Source organism: Stenella coeruleoalba, assembly GCF_951394435.1.
Source record: "Stenella coeruleoalba genome assembly, chromosome: 2".
Taxonomy (NCBI): Eukaryota; Metazoa; Chordata; class Mammalia; order Artiodactyla; family Delphinidae; genus Stenella; species Stenella coeruleoalba.
In genome coordinates this window covers 15,821,047-15,834,970 of record NC_137147.1, presented here as the reverse complement: position 1 = coordinate 15,834,970, position 13,924 = coordinate 15,821,047, and positions in this window count along the sequence as shown.

Genomic DNA, 13,924 nt, shown 5'->3' with positions numbered 1-13,924 from the left:
AATATATCCATAAAGAAAAATCTGAACCCTCACTGAGGCTGTAAAGAGGGAAAAAATTAAGTAAAGTATGTAATATGTCAACTGGTGATAAGTGTTATAGCTAAAAGTGAAGTGAGAAAAATCTGAACCCTCACTGAGGCTGTAAAGAGGGAAAAAATTAAGTAAAGTATGTAACATGTCAACTGGTGATAAGTGTTATAGCTAAAAGTGAAGTGAGAAGGTGTTAGAATGTATTGGAAGGATTGTTGTTTTAACTGAGGCAGCAAGAGAAAGGCTCATTGATAAGGTAATGTTTGAGAAGAAACCTGAAATAAATGTTCAAGCAAGCTAGGGGAAATCATTCCAAACAGAGGGAACAGCAAGGCATCAGGAGATACCTGTTATCCTCCAGCATGGAGGCTGCAGTAGTGAGAGAAGGAAGAGAGTAGCAGGAGATAAAATCAGTGCAGAAGCTGGTTGTTTGGAAGGCGAATGGTGGGCAGGGGTGTTGGAGGCCTTCCAGGGAGAACGCATTGAGGGATAGGGTTGAAGAGAAAAGTGATACACTCTTACCCACCTTTGAGGAGGATCATTCTTCTTTACAGGGGAAATAGAGACAATATTTTAGAAAGAATAATAGAATTTCACCATATTATAACCCCTAATAAAATAATACATCAGTGGATGAAAAGTGCCTAGGTGAAAGTCTGATGGGGAACTGATATATGTGTGCTGTCAAAGTGTCATTACGTCCTGATCATGAAGGGGAAAAGTTGGTTTTAGGATGGATGGATTGGGCAGCCACCACCTTAACCCTGGGATCAAAAACAGCATTGCTAATGGTAGGAAGGCCAGACAGGATGTGCTTACTGACACAATGTAATATGATGTGTAAAGCACCACCTCTTGCCTAAAGTGTTTAACCTGAACCAAGTAAGCTTAGAGACCTGGTTTCTGGTTTACAGGAAATTCAGGGAAACAATGCAGATGACATCACAAAGAAACAATCAGACAAATTCAAAAGGTAGAACTTTCTATAAGACAACTAGTCTGATCATTTCAATAGGTCAATGGTATTTTTTTTATTTTTTAATTGAAGTATAGTTGATTTACAATGGTTTGTTAATTTCTGCTGTACAGCAAAGTGGTTCAGATATATATATGTGTGTATATATATATTCTTTTATATATTCTTTTCCATTATGATTTTTCACAGGATATTAGATATAGTTCCCTGTGCTCTACAGTAGGACCATATTGTTTATCCATCCTCTATATACTGGTTTGCATCTGCTAATCCCAAACTTCCAATCCTTTCCTCCCCCAACCGCCTCCCCTTCGGCAACCACAAATCTGTTACCCATGTCTGTGAGTGTGTTTCTCTTTCATAGATAAGTTCATTTGTATCATATTTTAGATTCCATATATAAGTGATATCATATATTATTTGTCTTTCTCTTTCTGACTGAGGGAACATATTAAAAATGTGATGATTCAGGCTCTAATAGTAGATATTCTTATTGAGTAACAATGGAGTCGATGATGAAAGAGTATGACTTTGGTCTCCACTTTGAGAAACACGGGAAGGCACATTTCGATTTGGAACTAATGCTCTTCTGGCTATTCTCACAGAAAATTCCAGGTCCATGTAAGGGGCTTGGTGGGATTCTGGTACTCATAGCAGAGACAGGCCACCATCAGTAAAAGTTCTGCCATCCACTCAGCTTGCATTCATCACAATCCTCCATCCTGACTTCCAATCAGAATCCCCTGTGGGGCTTTTAAATACATTAAGGGCTGGGCCTCTCTCCAGACCAGTTAAATCTGAGTCCCTGGGAAAGACAACTGGGCATTGATGTTTTAAAACAAATCTCCTTGAGTGGTCCTAATGCATTGTTAAGGCTGAGAACTAGCTGAAATTTCTTTAACATGCAGGGTTATGCTGTATGTATTCAAATAGTAAAAGAGCTGACCTTGAGTTTTGATGAGAATCTACAGTTACACTAGTTATACAATTTCAACAAGCATGGCTCACATATTAAAATGAATACCCTTTTTGATTTTTAAAGAAAAACCAAGGAAGACTCTTTTAAAAGCTGTTATTATAGAATAATGAGGAAAGAAATGGAAAATATTAAAAGTTAATGCAATTTTGCATTTTGGTTGATGCAAAACTAACTAGAAACAACAGTACCTCTTCTTTGCACAAAGAAGATGGTGTAGGTTGTCCCGGCACCCACAGAACATTGATGTGTGCTTAGTAGTGGAGATGATACAAAGTCAGAACCATTCTATTGTCCTTTCCCAGGATTAGTTGTTTTAGAAGAATAGCATATCTAGAAAGGAAAACTCAACAGCAAATGATTTACCTAACAGTTGTAACATGGTGAGGAGGGAAGTTATTAAAAACTAAGAACCTGAAGGGGAAAATCTGAGCTAAGTGTGTTAATCTGAGATCAGTGGTAGGATGGAGAATGGGGTCATCAGTAAGTGAAGTTCAAGGAAGACAAGGAAAACTGGTATCTAGTAAACCAAGCATCTTTATCTTGAAATGACTCTTCTACACACAGAATCAACATACAGTCCTCTTTCCAGTAAAATCCTAATAGAGGAGACACAGCATGCATTTCTTGACAAGCAATGTGGCTTTCTCAAAACTGCTGGCTACATTGATTTAATTATAACTCATGCAATGGAGCATAGAGAAAAGAGCCCAGGATTTAGAGTCACGCTGCCTGTATTCAAGCCTTGGCTTTGTTGCTGACTCTCCAGTAGCCCTAAATATGTCGCTTAATTTTCACCTTTTTTTTTTAATTTGCCAGATGAAATTAACAAAATCTATGTAGAGATTTTCTATGGGAATTAAATTTTATCAATAACATGTGGTTAAAGGAGTTTTGTAAGCTATACAATTTTAGTAGTGGTTATTATGGCTGTCTACTAGGATATTTTACCAGCTCCTAGAATTCCAGCAAATGGATGGATAATGGTACAGTAGGGGTGTCCAATAAATATTTACCAAAGGCACAAAGTATGGATGATTGAATATGTGGGACAAAGAGGAAGGAGGGGAGGAAAGAGGGAAAAAAGGAAGAGAGTGAAGAGGAAGGAAGGGAGGAGGAAGGGTGTTTTAAAACATTTTAAATATTTTATTTGAATAAAGAATCATCCATCAGGAGTTATTGAGATCTTTGCTGTGCACAGTGTTTTAATTTTTTAAAAAGACAGGAAAAGAGGATTCCAAAGGACCATAAACAGCGTCCAGCGAAATCCCAGTTTTATAGGAGAGAGAAATAAGTGATTAGGTTTTCCATTGTCATAATATGAGATTATAGGGCCATTTTAATATCTTTCAACAAGTACAGAGAAAGTATGCAAAGATGGGATGGTGATGCCAGGTCTTTGACTCTTCAACATTTCCAAAATAAATTGCCCCTAAAAAAGCAGAACTCCACATCCCCTTTCCACTAGGATTGCATGAAGTTGTCTATCTCGAACGTCACAGAAGAAGTGGTCAGAGATTATACACCATGAATTTCCAAAAACCTGGCAAAAATCCTTAAAAGTTTCAGGACAGGCAAAATTAAGTCCATAAAATACCCATTCTGCCCATTCTGCCCAAAGGAAAGCACATATATTATTGCTGCTAGAAAGGAAATATTCAAACAAGTCTCAAGGATAAATTGCACAAACAATTTAGCAAATCTGGCAGAACAACCCACTGAGATATAAGCAGGCAGACCCTCTGCTTTCATCTGTCATGGAGCATTTTCTCTCTCCTGGAGTCCTTTCTCTATGAGGCTAACTCTTCTATGACCTATGCTGTTAGATATCTTCCAGGCACACTATTCTATAACAAGGTTCTGTTTGAACTTCAATAACTAGACCCCTTGGATGAGGTGCAAAGATGACCCACTTTATATTAAACTCAATTCTATAAGAAATAATAAGGTCCTGTGATGGGGTTATGGAATATTTAAACTGATTGATAGACTCAAAAACCTTGCTTTAGCCCAGCAGGCAGGGAATTTATATTGGAAAGAACAAAGGATATGAAATCAGAAGACCAAAATTCAGGTAGTTGTGTTCTCTGCTGATGAATGATACAATTGTTGAAGCAATAACCTCTTCTTATCTCAACTTTTTCACCTATCAATGGCGTATGCCATTACTATCTCTTATTCATATTATGGAGTTGTTGTGATGCTAGGAAAAAATGTAGGCAATGAATCTTATCACTATATTTATTATGGATTGTACATGTGATCCTTTTTGTCAGTTTCCATCATTCCTCTCAGTTTCTTGGAAACAGCAAGAGAATTTTTCCCGGCGCATCAGGAATCTTGATGAGCCTGCGCTGAGCCGAGTGTTATCCCTCTTACCCATCACTAGTTTAAAGCCTTCAGGTGAATTATGTCGTATGGTACTTGTAGATGGCAATTCACTTATTGAAGGAGTTCTATTTAACTTCACTTTTCTTAAGTCTATTTCATACATCTTAAAGTTTCTTATTCAACTGTTATGCTATTTCCCAATTTTTCTATTTGCTACATTTCAATGGCCTGTCCATATTTCAGTATCTCTTTCACTCTTTGATTCAGTTGTCATCTCTAAATGGAACATTTTACACAGAATGCCCCAAATACAAAAAGAAGGGCATGCTCACTCAGTCACTAACATAGCTCTAAACTGCCAAACATCTGATGGAGTTTGGTGGGATTACTTCCAGCTTCCATAAAGACTTCAGTACTTTTCAAATAATCTCTGTGTTTCCTTTAAAAAGAGTGGAAAAATTAAAATGAAAATATATTAGAGTCATGTTTATAAAATAGTAAAGCTTATTATAAATAGTAAACAGAAGAAAATATTACACTAGCCTATAGAGCATTCATTCCACAAAATTATTTTATCAATAACAACACAGATCTTAAACCTACATTGTAAGTACTTTGGGAGAAAGTCATTAAGTCTTTACAATATTCGCTTAGCTCAAAAAATTGGCATTCCAATTACAATATCTTTTGGTAACAAGTACACAAACATATTTTCACAGAATATCAATAATATTCATCCCTCCTCGGTCTCAAGGAGTACTAGTGGAATTATAGGCTGGTGAAGTCTTTCAGGAGCTAGTTTGGCAGTATATATCATAATTACAACTATATTTAGCTTATGACCTAGAAATTGTATTTTACATCTGCCCAAAGATGTGATATATAAAAATGTTCTTTGCATCATTAGTTGAAGTACAAAAGGTGAAGGAAAAATACATACTCACTAGTAAATAAGTTATAGCGCAAAGATTGTATGGCACACTGCAGAAGCCTAAGTATACAGACATGACAAGACACATCATTAAATTATCAAAGCAAGTTCCTTAGTAATATGTATAATATCATCTTATTTAAGCTCTATGTATCTATGAACATACACACCACTCACTGGAAAATTGACAGTACACAGAATCATTGATAGTAACAGGGATAGAAAGAATGGGAATAGATAAAGAGATAAGGGAAATTTTTTTAATGTTTTGTTCTAAACACTTCTCTATTTTTGAATCATATATTGATATAATGAGAAAGTATGCCCATATAACTTAATAAAAAACTGATGTTTTAAAAATGTGTTTCACCATTCTGGAATATGACTAGGAAAGAAAAATAAATACTAAGAATATGTTAGATCCCCCTATCTGATTTCCTTTATATGCCTTTTGGTTTATTTTAGTTCCTGAATATGCAATACAGAATGTATAACTCTGCTTGTATGTAGAACTGTAATGCAAATATCTCAGACATGGTCATATTTGCTTCATTCAATAAATAATTTTGAAGTAAACATCCAAATGAAGGAATAAATGGATGAAAACCATGAGTAACTCCAAGTGTCTACCAGCTTACCAAGAAGTCTACCTCCTTGCAGCCTTCATCCACAATCTCAAATTCCAAAATTTCTGGAGCTCGCTAAGAGGTAAGGTATGGATAAACAATATGAATGGCCCCAGGCTCCTTCATTTTGTGGATCTTTGATGAAGTCCTGTTGAGTCTCACTGACTTTGTCCCACTTTCCCTGTTTCTGGCTTTCTGGTAGACCACAAGGGGGCAGAAGGGCGTCACCCATTTAATCGGTGTCCAGGCTGTGCTGACCTCACACAGCCTGGTGGGTCCTCCACAGCTCCAGGACCCCTCCTGGGCTGCCATCTAGATGGAGGCTGACAACCTTCACACAGCTGCCACGTGCCCTGCCCATAGGCAGCCTGTGCCCTTGGCTCTGCCACCTCCCTCTAGATTTTCAGCATATACTGAGCAGATTTATCCTAACCTGAAGTTTGTGAGGGTGTGAAGCATCTGTTTTCTCAAATGCCACTGCCAGAAGTTTCTCTCTAGCTACTTCTGGATCTTTGAACTTTCCACACACTCAGGAATTGCATTCCCTTCTTCTACCCAGCTCTTTCTATAAAATGAACCAGAGCTTCCTTTGAGTTTTCTAGCTCAACTCCTACTTTAGGTGATATCATATCTTTCAATTCTTTCTAAACTCTAGAAATCCATGATTCTATTGTGACTATGGCTGAACCAATTCTTGTGGAATCAAGCAAAACCAAGATGAATTTTACAGTTTTCAATTAATCTCAGGTTTATATGATTACTATCTCTCTATGCACAAATCTTATTTTCTGTTCTAATTGTAACATGGTCAGATGATGATGATAATGACAAAGGTGATCCCTAATATCTGTTGAGCCCTTCCACGTACCCATCCTTGTGCTCCCACTTTAAACACATCACATCATTAATCCTCATAACAACCTACTTAGGCAGGTATTGTCAATGGTCCCATTTTACTGTTGAGAAACTGAGACTTGACAGATTGAAGAACTTGGTGAAGTGGTCTGGTACCAGAATTTGTCCTCTCAGCCACTGCCCTTTGCATCTTTAGAAGGCTTTCAGCTGAAATGTAAGAACGTAAATGAGAATTGATTTTGCACATTGAAGTTTTTAAAGAACAAAACCATCAAATAATAAAAGATGGTATACAACAGCTTATTTGTGCCATGTCAACATTTGTAAGCCAATTGTACTTCAGTTGCAGAAAAGTGTGTCCACATGCCTCCTTTGAATAGAAAGAGACTGTTCATTTTTTTTTTCAGAAAAAAGAAATGTACAGCAGAAAATGGAGCAAACAGAATACGTATGTTAAAAATCTTCCCCGAGGCTGGAACAGGTAGGTAGTGACTCTCTACGCCCCTGAGAAAATAATAAGAAAGGAAATAAATGAGCTCCTAGCTTTTGAAAGTTTCCATCTTGGATACTTGCCAAATACAAACAGTGTGCAGTCTTCCAGCAGGCCCTGGTGAGGGTTTAATTATGTGGCTGCAAAGCATCATTATTGCTAACCAGGGGAACTTGCTAACTGAGAGAGGCCTGGGCAGTTCACTTCCTCCACAGATTTCAGATTTTTTTTTTCATTTTTTTCTTTATCAAGTTGGGACTCTAATGGAACCTTCCCAGGTACTCATCTCTTAGGAACTCTTTGAACTTACAACACCAGAGAGAAATGGCATTGATTGAACTTTCACAATGGCGAACACTAGCACCGATTAATCAGTTCCCTTGAAAAGAAAATTGGAACAGGTAGAGCTGGAGACTGGCTTACCGACGCAGGAGTTGGAATCATTATTCTGAAATAATCTCCTGCAGTTATAAACTAGGAAAGATTTTTTTTTCCCTCTAGCAGACAGAACACTAAGATAATAATGCTTATTTATCTATTTAATGGGGATGTTGAAATGTTTATTTAGTTGCTGTTTGTAAATTGTTTGGGAAATGAAAACTGCTATATAAGTGCTAAATATGATTATTATTCAACCTGGTACTTTTATGTGAACCTTCTGCTCTGGTTTCTTCCTCTAAGTCTATTTCAGGACAGCTTAGCACCTCCACACAGAGCTTTCATAAAGGCTTCCATGCTGAGTCTGTTGAGAAGCCAAAAGTCCCTGATCACCCTGGACAAGACAAAAATTAAGCCCCGGATATAATTCACAGACGTTTTAAGACATCCTCAATATGCTTCATCACTCATAACAGAGGTCTCACTAATCAGAAAAATATCACTGTAAAATCAAAGGAAGAGTCAAACAGAAAAATGACCAATGTCATGACTTGTCAAAAGAATCATACACTCCCCCATTAACCATGCCATGCGACCACAGGAGGAAGGTCCCTCCTAGGAAGGAAGATGAAAAATTAAAGTCATTTGGGTGTTCAACTCTTCATCCAGAAATCCTCCCTTTACAGTTTCCAAGCGTATTCAGATTGGTCCCAATTTTTCTGACTCACCCTTCTTTCAAACTTTCAATGACACACAAAAGCATCCCAGAGGATGGAATACATTTTTGAAGGCATGAAAACGTGTAATTAAAGAAAATGTCCTTTCTTTGGAACTCTTTTGTATTTGATACGCAATGTGTCTCACAAATCTCAACATTTCATCTTTTGAATTGTGTGACCTAGAAAATGTATTCATGGGAGCAACGCGAGACAATTGAAGAGTGCCTCAATTGGTCTTGTTCACCTCTAACTTCTACAAGTTCGTTAGAAAGTATGAGAAAAAAGTACCAAGGCTCCCACTGCAATCAACATCAGCTGCCATGCAGTCAAGCACAAACAATTTGCAGGTGTTTTAGGGACTTCGCTGGGGAATAGTTGACATTTCTGTATAACATGTCAAACCAGGGCAGGAGTTGAAAGAGATCAAAATGAAACAGAGAGCAAGCTCCTAGCAGTTGGCTAATATCGCATCCAATTAAACAAATGACAGATGCTCACTAGAAGCTCCGTGGGTGGGGAGCTATACACAACTACAAGAAAATAAAAATAGCCACCATAACTTTTAAAGAATTTGGAGTTGGTTTGTGTGGGTGAATGTGCATGTATGCTGGTGCATGAGTGCGTGTAGGAGTGAGTGTGAGGTTTAACAAAGTTTCTGACAAGATCTTTTCAAGTTGTTGTTTTTGAAGAAATTACTATTCTATTACATCTATATTAAAAGTATCTGTGTTTGTAGCAGTCGCTTTATTTTCTGCAACTAAGTGCACTTTGGCCAGCTTTATTATAGAAAACTAATGGGCATTTTAGAGTGGAATTTAAGTTGGCACAAATTTCCAGAGGAGGTTAATTAGAAACAGCTCCAATGGCAAAAGGGAGACTGAAGCCAAAGTTATTTGCCCTGGCCAAGTTCCAATCACTCTTTGGAGTTCCTACTATAAAAAGATAAGATATTGTTAAAGATGAAATTATTCCCATTACCAGTTCTTCATCCAATTTTATATAGTGTACAAGAAAAATGTCCACTTTCTTGATGAAATGGGCTACCGAAAATAAGTAAAACCTCAAATTCCTATCCTCAAAAGTCAAAAGATATTAGTCTTGCCTAGAAAAATTTGGCTCATTGATTTCCTGTTAGTTGTTCAGTATTCAGAAAAATTATCCAATTCTTGGAAATAGGCAAAAGGATGGCTGCATACCTCTTAATATTGTACTGGAATATGCTTTAAGAGCATGTCCAAGGATTATTTATGTCTCTAAGGGAGTTGCTTTTCTGATTTGTTATTTACTATGGATTAGGGTCTAGAGTTTGTGAAGCTGAATGCTAACTTATAGATTTTTGTCTGTAGAGATGCAAATAATTTGGTCGGATAGAAAAGATAATCCCAAATGATATAGTTTTATTGCCCTGTAGGACATTAACAAGTTTTGCCTTTAACTTAGCCCACACTTTCAGCATGCTTTTCCTAATAGACACATATATACCCCTATTCGCAAAGGCTTTGTGAATCAGTTTTCCTATTCTGCTGGTTTACTCATTAATGAGTTAAATACAATTTGCCATATATTTATTCAATATTTATATGAGATTCATGTTTTTAATTTTAAGAAAATTGTACATTGACAGGTTTGGAGGATATCCCACCAAAATGCCCAAATGGACTCAAATGCCAAGGCCAATTAAAGTACATTTTCTGAGAAGTGCACCTCCTGGGCTATTTAAACATAGGGAGATATTTTCTTGCTTGCAGGAGTGAATCTCAGGTGACACTAGGGTTTTATCTTTGCTGATTCTCTGTTGTTTTTCATTGTTGTTCTTTTTCATGCTTGTGGCCACCTCTCTTCTCTCTTTTCTAATTCTGTTTTTTCCTGATTCTTGGTCAGGTCTGTCCACACCTAATTGAGCTTCTTAGTCATTTTCATTTGTTCATCTATTTGTCCATCTGTGAACTGAGAGCAAATACTGTTAAAAGTATGTGATATTCACCAGAACGCAGAACTGCCCTTTGAGATCTGAACAGGTGAGTTTGGGTTTCTACAGTTACCTCTGGGCTCCTGCTGACCTTGTCCAATGGAAGCTGCTTGCTTTCCGTGTGTCTGTGTGTATGTAATTGAGAAAAATTCCATAAGAATTCTTCATGTAAATGAGAAATATTTCTTAACCTCTGAAGAGCATTAATAAATTAAATTATAAATTCTTCCAAAATAAAGGAGGTCTGTTCTGAGTATGTGCTTACATGAATCTAATACTCCCAGAATTTCAGGAAAATAAGGAAACTGAAGTTATAATATATTAAATGTGTCAGACATTTAAGAAAAAAACCCTCCTTACAATGAACAAAGTCTCAGAGTATTTTTCATAAGAATTTAAGTTCACCTAATTAAGATGAATGTTTGGACTAGTTTGTAATATTGGTTTAAAAGCAGCTATGTGTGTTATCTCTTATTGGTGTGGTATATAATACAATTTTGTTTTTTATAAAATTTTATAAGGTTGGGTTTATTTTCCCATGAAAAAAGAATGTCTCAAAGTTCTCATATTTATTTATTGCTCAGATAAATTAGTAGTATTTCCACTAAATATTTAAAATTAAGAAAATATAAAATTATTTATTTAATTAAATTCTAGTCTTGACAAATATTTTTACATTAACAGTACTTATGTTCTAAAGCATATCTGATTAAATATCATTCTCACAATCCTTTAAACCCCTCATCCATTCTTAAATTAAGTTAATTAATGGATAATCTTTGGATATCTGGAAATAGGTATAAGATAGAATACTGAAACCTTGTCACTATTACAACTGTGTATACAATACGTGGGATATATTTTTGTTTTTGAAGGAATAAAGAGAGTAGTTTAGTCTTAAAGTATCAGATTGTTCCAATACGATATTACCATAAAGGACAAATGAGCAAATTTACAGCAAGTTGCAGAAGGTTTGAGTGCAGTGAATGTTATTCATCATGGTTTCTAGTAATTGCAAATTATCATGAAAAAAAGGAATGAAATATGTCAAAATTTTGCAAAGTTGGCTCATTTTGAAAGATTTATTTATAGCTGGTTAATCTTTTACTGTCAAATGTTATATTAACACTAGAATTTTTTCTCAGTGATAAAATGACAAATGATCTTGCAGTATTTAGTAGCCTCTAAGACAGAGTAAATATCAGTCTTTACTTTCTATGTAATCTGCCCAGGTAGCAGATTCTCTATCTCATTAGAATCACTTTCTGTGCTACGGACAAATTTTATATCTATGATCTGAAAAAATAGGAAGAACAAAGACAGTTCTTCATTCCTGACAGAGCTAAGTTTCCTTTTAATTGTTTTATATTCTATGTTTATTTAAAATATTGCACCGTCACTTTGATGAACTGGTAATCAAGGCAACATTCTCGGGACCCATGATCCTACCTTAGTCCAGAGATCAAATATTTTTTGATAAATCTGTTGATTTTGCCTTGTCAAGATCAGATATATCTATTAACTATGAGTGTGTTAAATATATTTTGCATGTAAAACTAGATTTCAAATGGGTACACACACAAATTTCTTCTTTCACTCTATATAAAGAGAGATGGTAAAAGTAACTTGGTTTGGTTGATGTATCCGTATTTCTTTATTACTCCAACAATTATCATAAGAACTGCATAGGAAGGGTTTCTCAAATCAAAGAAGTTCTGCTTACCTCAGATTAATTTTATATAGGTAAAAACAGTAATTAGAAATATTTCAGAGATTATAAATTTCACAGATTTGACAATCTTCTTTCCATCCTTGGCATGTTTTTACCTTCAGAGGAAACACTGATCAGATTCTCACAACCCAATGGAGAATTTTACTCTCCTCTGTTCTCATATTATTGGTTACCATAATAAATTAACTGTGGTCATTTCATCAGCAGATACTTGAAAGTTTTGCTATAAGCTACGGACTGGAAGTTGGGCTTTTAACAAAAAAGGAAAGTCTCAGTGCCTCAGTAAAAAGGACTCAATCAGGTGCTTTTAACTATTGATATTTCAAGAAATAAACTCATGGGACCAAGCTTTGAAGCTTGAGCTGGCATCACTTAAATAACTCTGAGACTGTCTGATTAACTCTGAATTGAATCATGATTTCCAGGAGCCTTTTTCATTCAGAAGCAAACAACTTTCCTGGAAGCCAACTGCTGACCCCAGATCCAAAAGATCAACAAAATGTAACTCACACAGTATAGAATGAGCAGGGAAGGGAAATCAAATTGCAGTTATTCGTTTTGGAATATTTTTGTATTAGTTTTATGTTCTATTTTCTGAAGGGTAAAAGAAGATCTTTCTCTCCTTTTGAATAACTCTTTATTCCTTAATTTGTAAATGGTATCTTCTTCCTGACACCTAAATTTAAAACCAAACTAACAAACACACATACACACAAAAACTCTTCTGAGTCTCATTACTTCTCTTGGAAATGCACTTATCTGCCAGAATTTGACTTCCTTTTTACCAGGACATAATTGGATAAATTCATTTTACAATCAAGGCTACCCTGGCAATAACATAGTTGAGAATAAATCTCATTCTGATTAGATATGACAAACCCATCATTAAGGCATAGGAATTGTACTTCACATGTAGAACTGTTGTCCACAGAGTCTTCCCAAGAACCTGGGGCAATACCTGTTCTGTGTTTTACAGGACCTCGTATACACAGGCAGAACCTAATCAGGTTAGGTAGACTTTGAGCAGAGAGCAATTCTCCCAAATTTATAGGAACTACAGATACAACCTATAGGTACAAAAGTTTCAGGTTTGGATTTGCTTTCCTAGCCATGGCATAGAAAAACCAGCAGGAGCAATGTTTTTTTAAAAGAAAGTAAAAGGAGGACTTTCCTGGTGGTGCAGTGATTAAGAATCCTCCTGTCAATGCAGGGGACACGGGTTCGAGCCCTGGTCTGGGAAGATCCCACGTGCCATGGAGCAACTAAGCCCGTGTGCTACAACTACTGAGCCTGCGCTCTAGAACCCGCAAGCCACAACTACTGAGCCTACCTGCCACAACTACTGAAGCCCGTGCACCTAGAGCCCATGCTCCACAACAAGAGAAGCCACTGCAATGAGAAGCCCGTGCACTCCAACAGAGTTGCCCCTGCTCGCTACAACTAGAGAAAGCCCGCGTGCAGCAACGAAGATCCAATGCAGCCATCGATCAATCAATCAATCAATCATCAGTAGAAAAAAGAAAAACCCTCAAGAATAATAGATGTCATTGAAAATGCAATCCGAGATTCCTTATGAAGTTTTCAGTCAGAAGTTAATTATCTGGCCTTGGTACTTGTGCAACCCTGTGAATCTCTGGATTTGCTGAGTGGCAAGGAGGCTTACGTGGTTAATTAACACCTCTTGCTGCACCTCTGAAAATTAATCCATCAAAAACAGGATGAGATCAGCGTTTTTGTAATCAAGAATAACCTTTCTAGATTTGTTATTTACTTATGATCACCAGAAGGACTACTAAAAAAAAAATCTCAGATTTGAAAATAGGCTAAAAAAGAATGACTGCATGTTCTTTTAATGTCCTACTTCATCATTGTTTAATAGGCACTTACAAGGAATATTGAATTCTCTAGAGG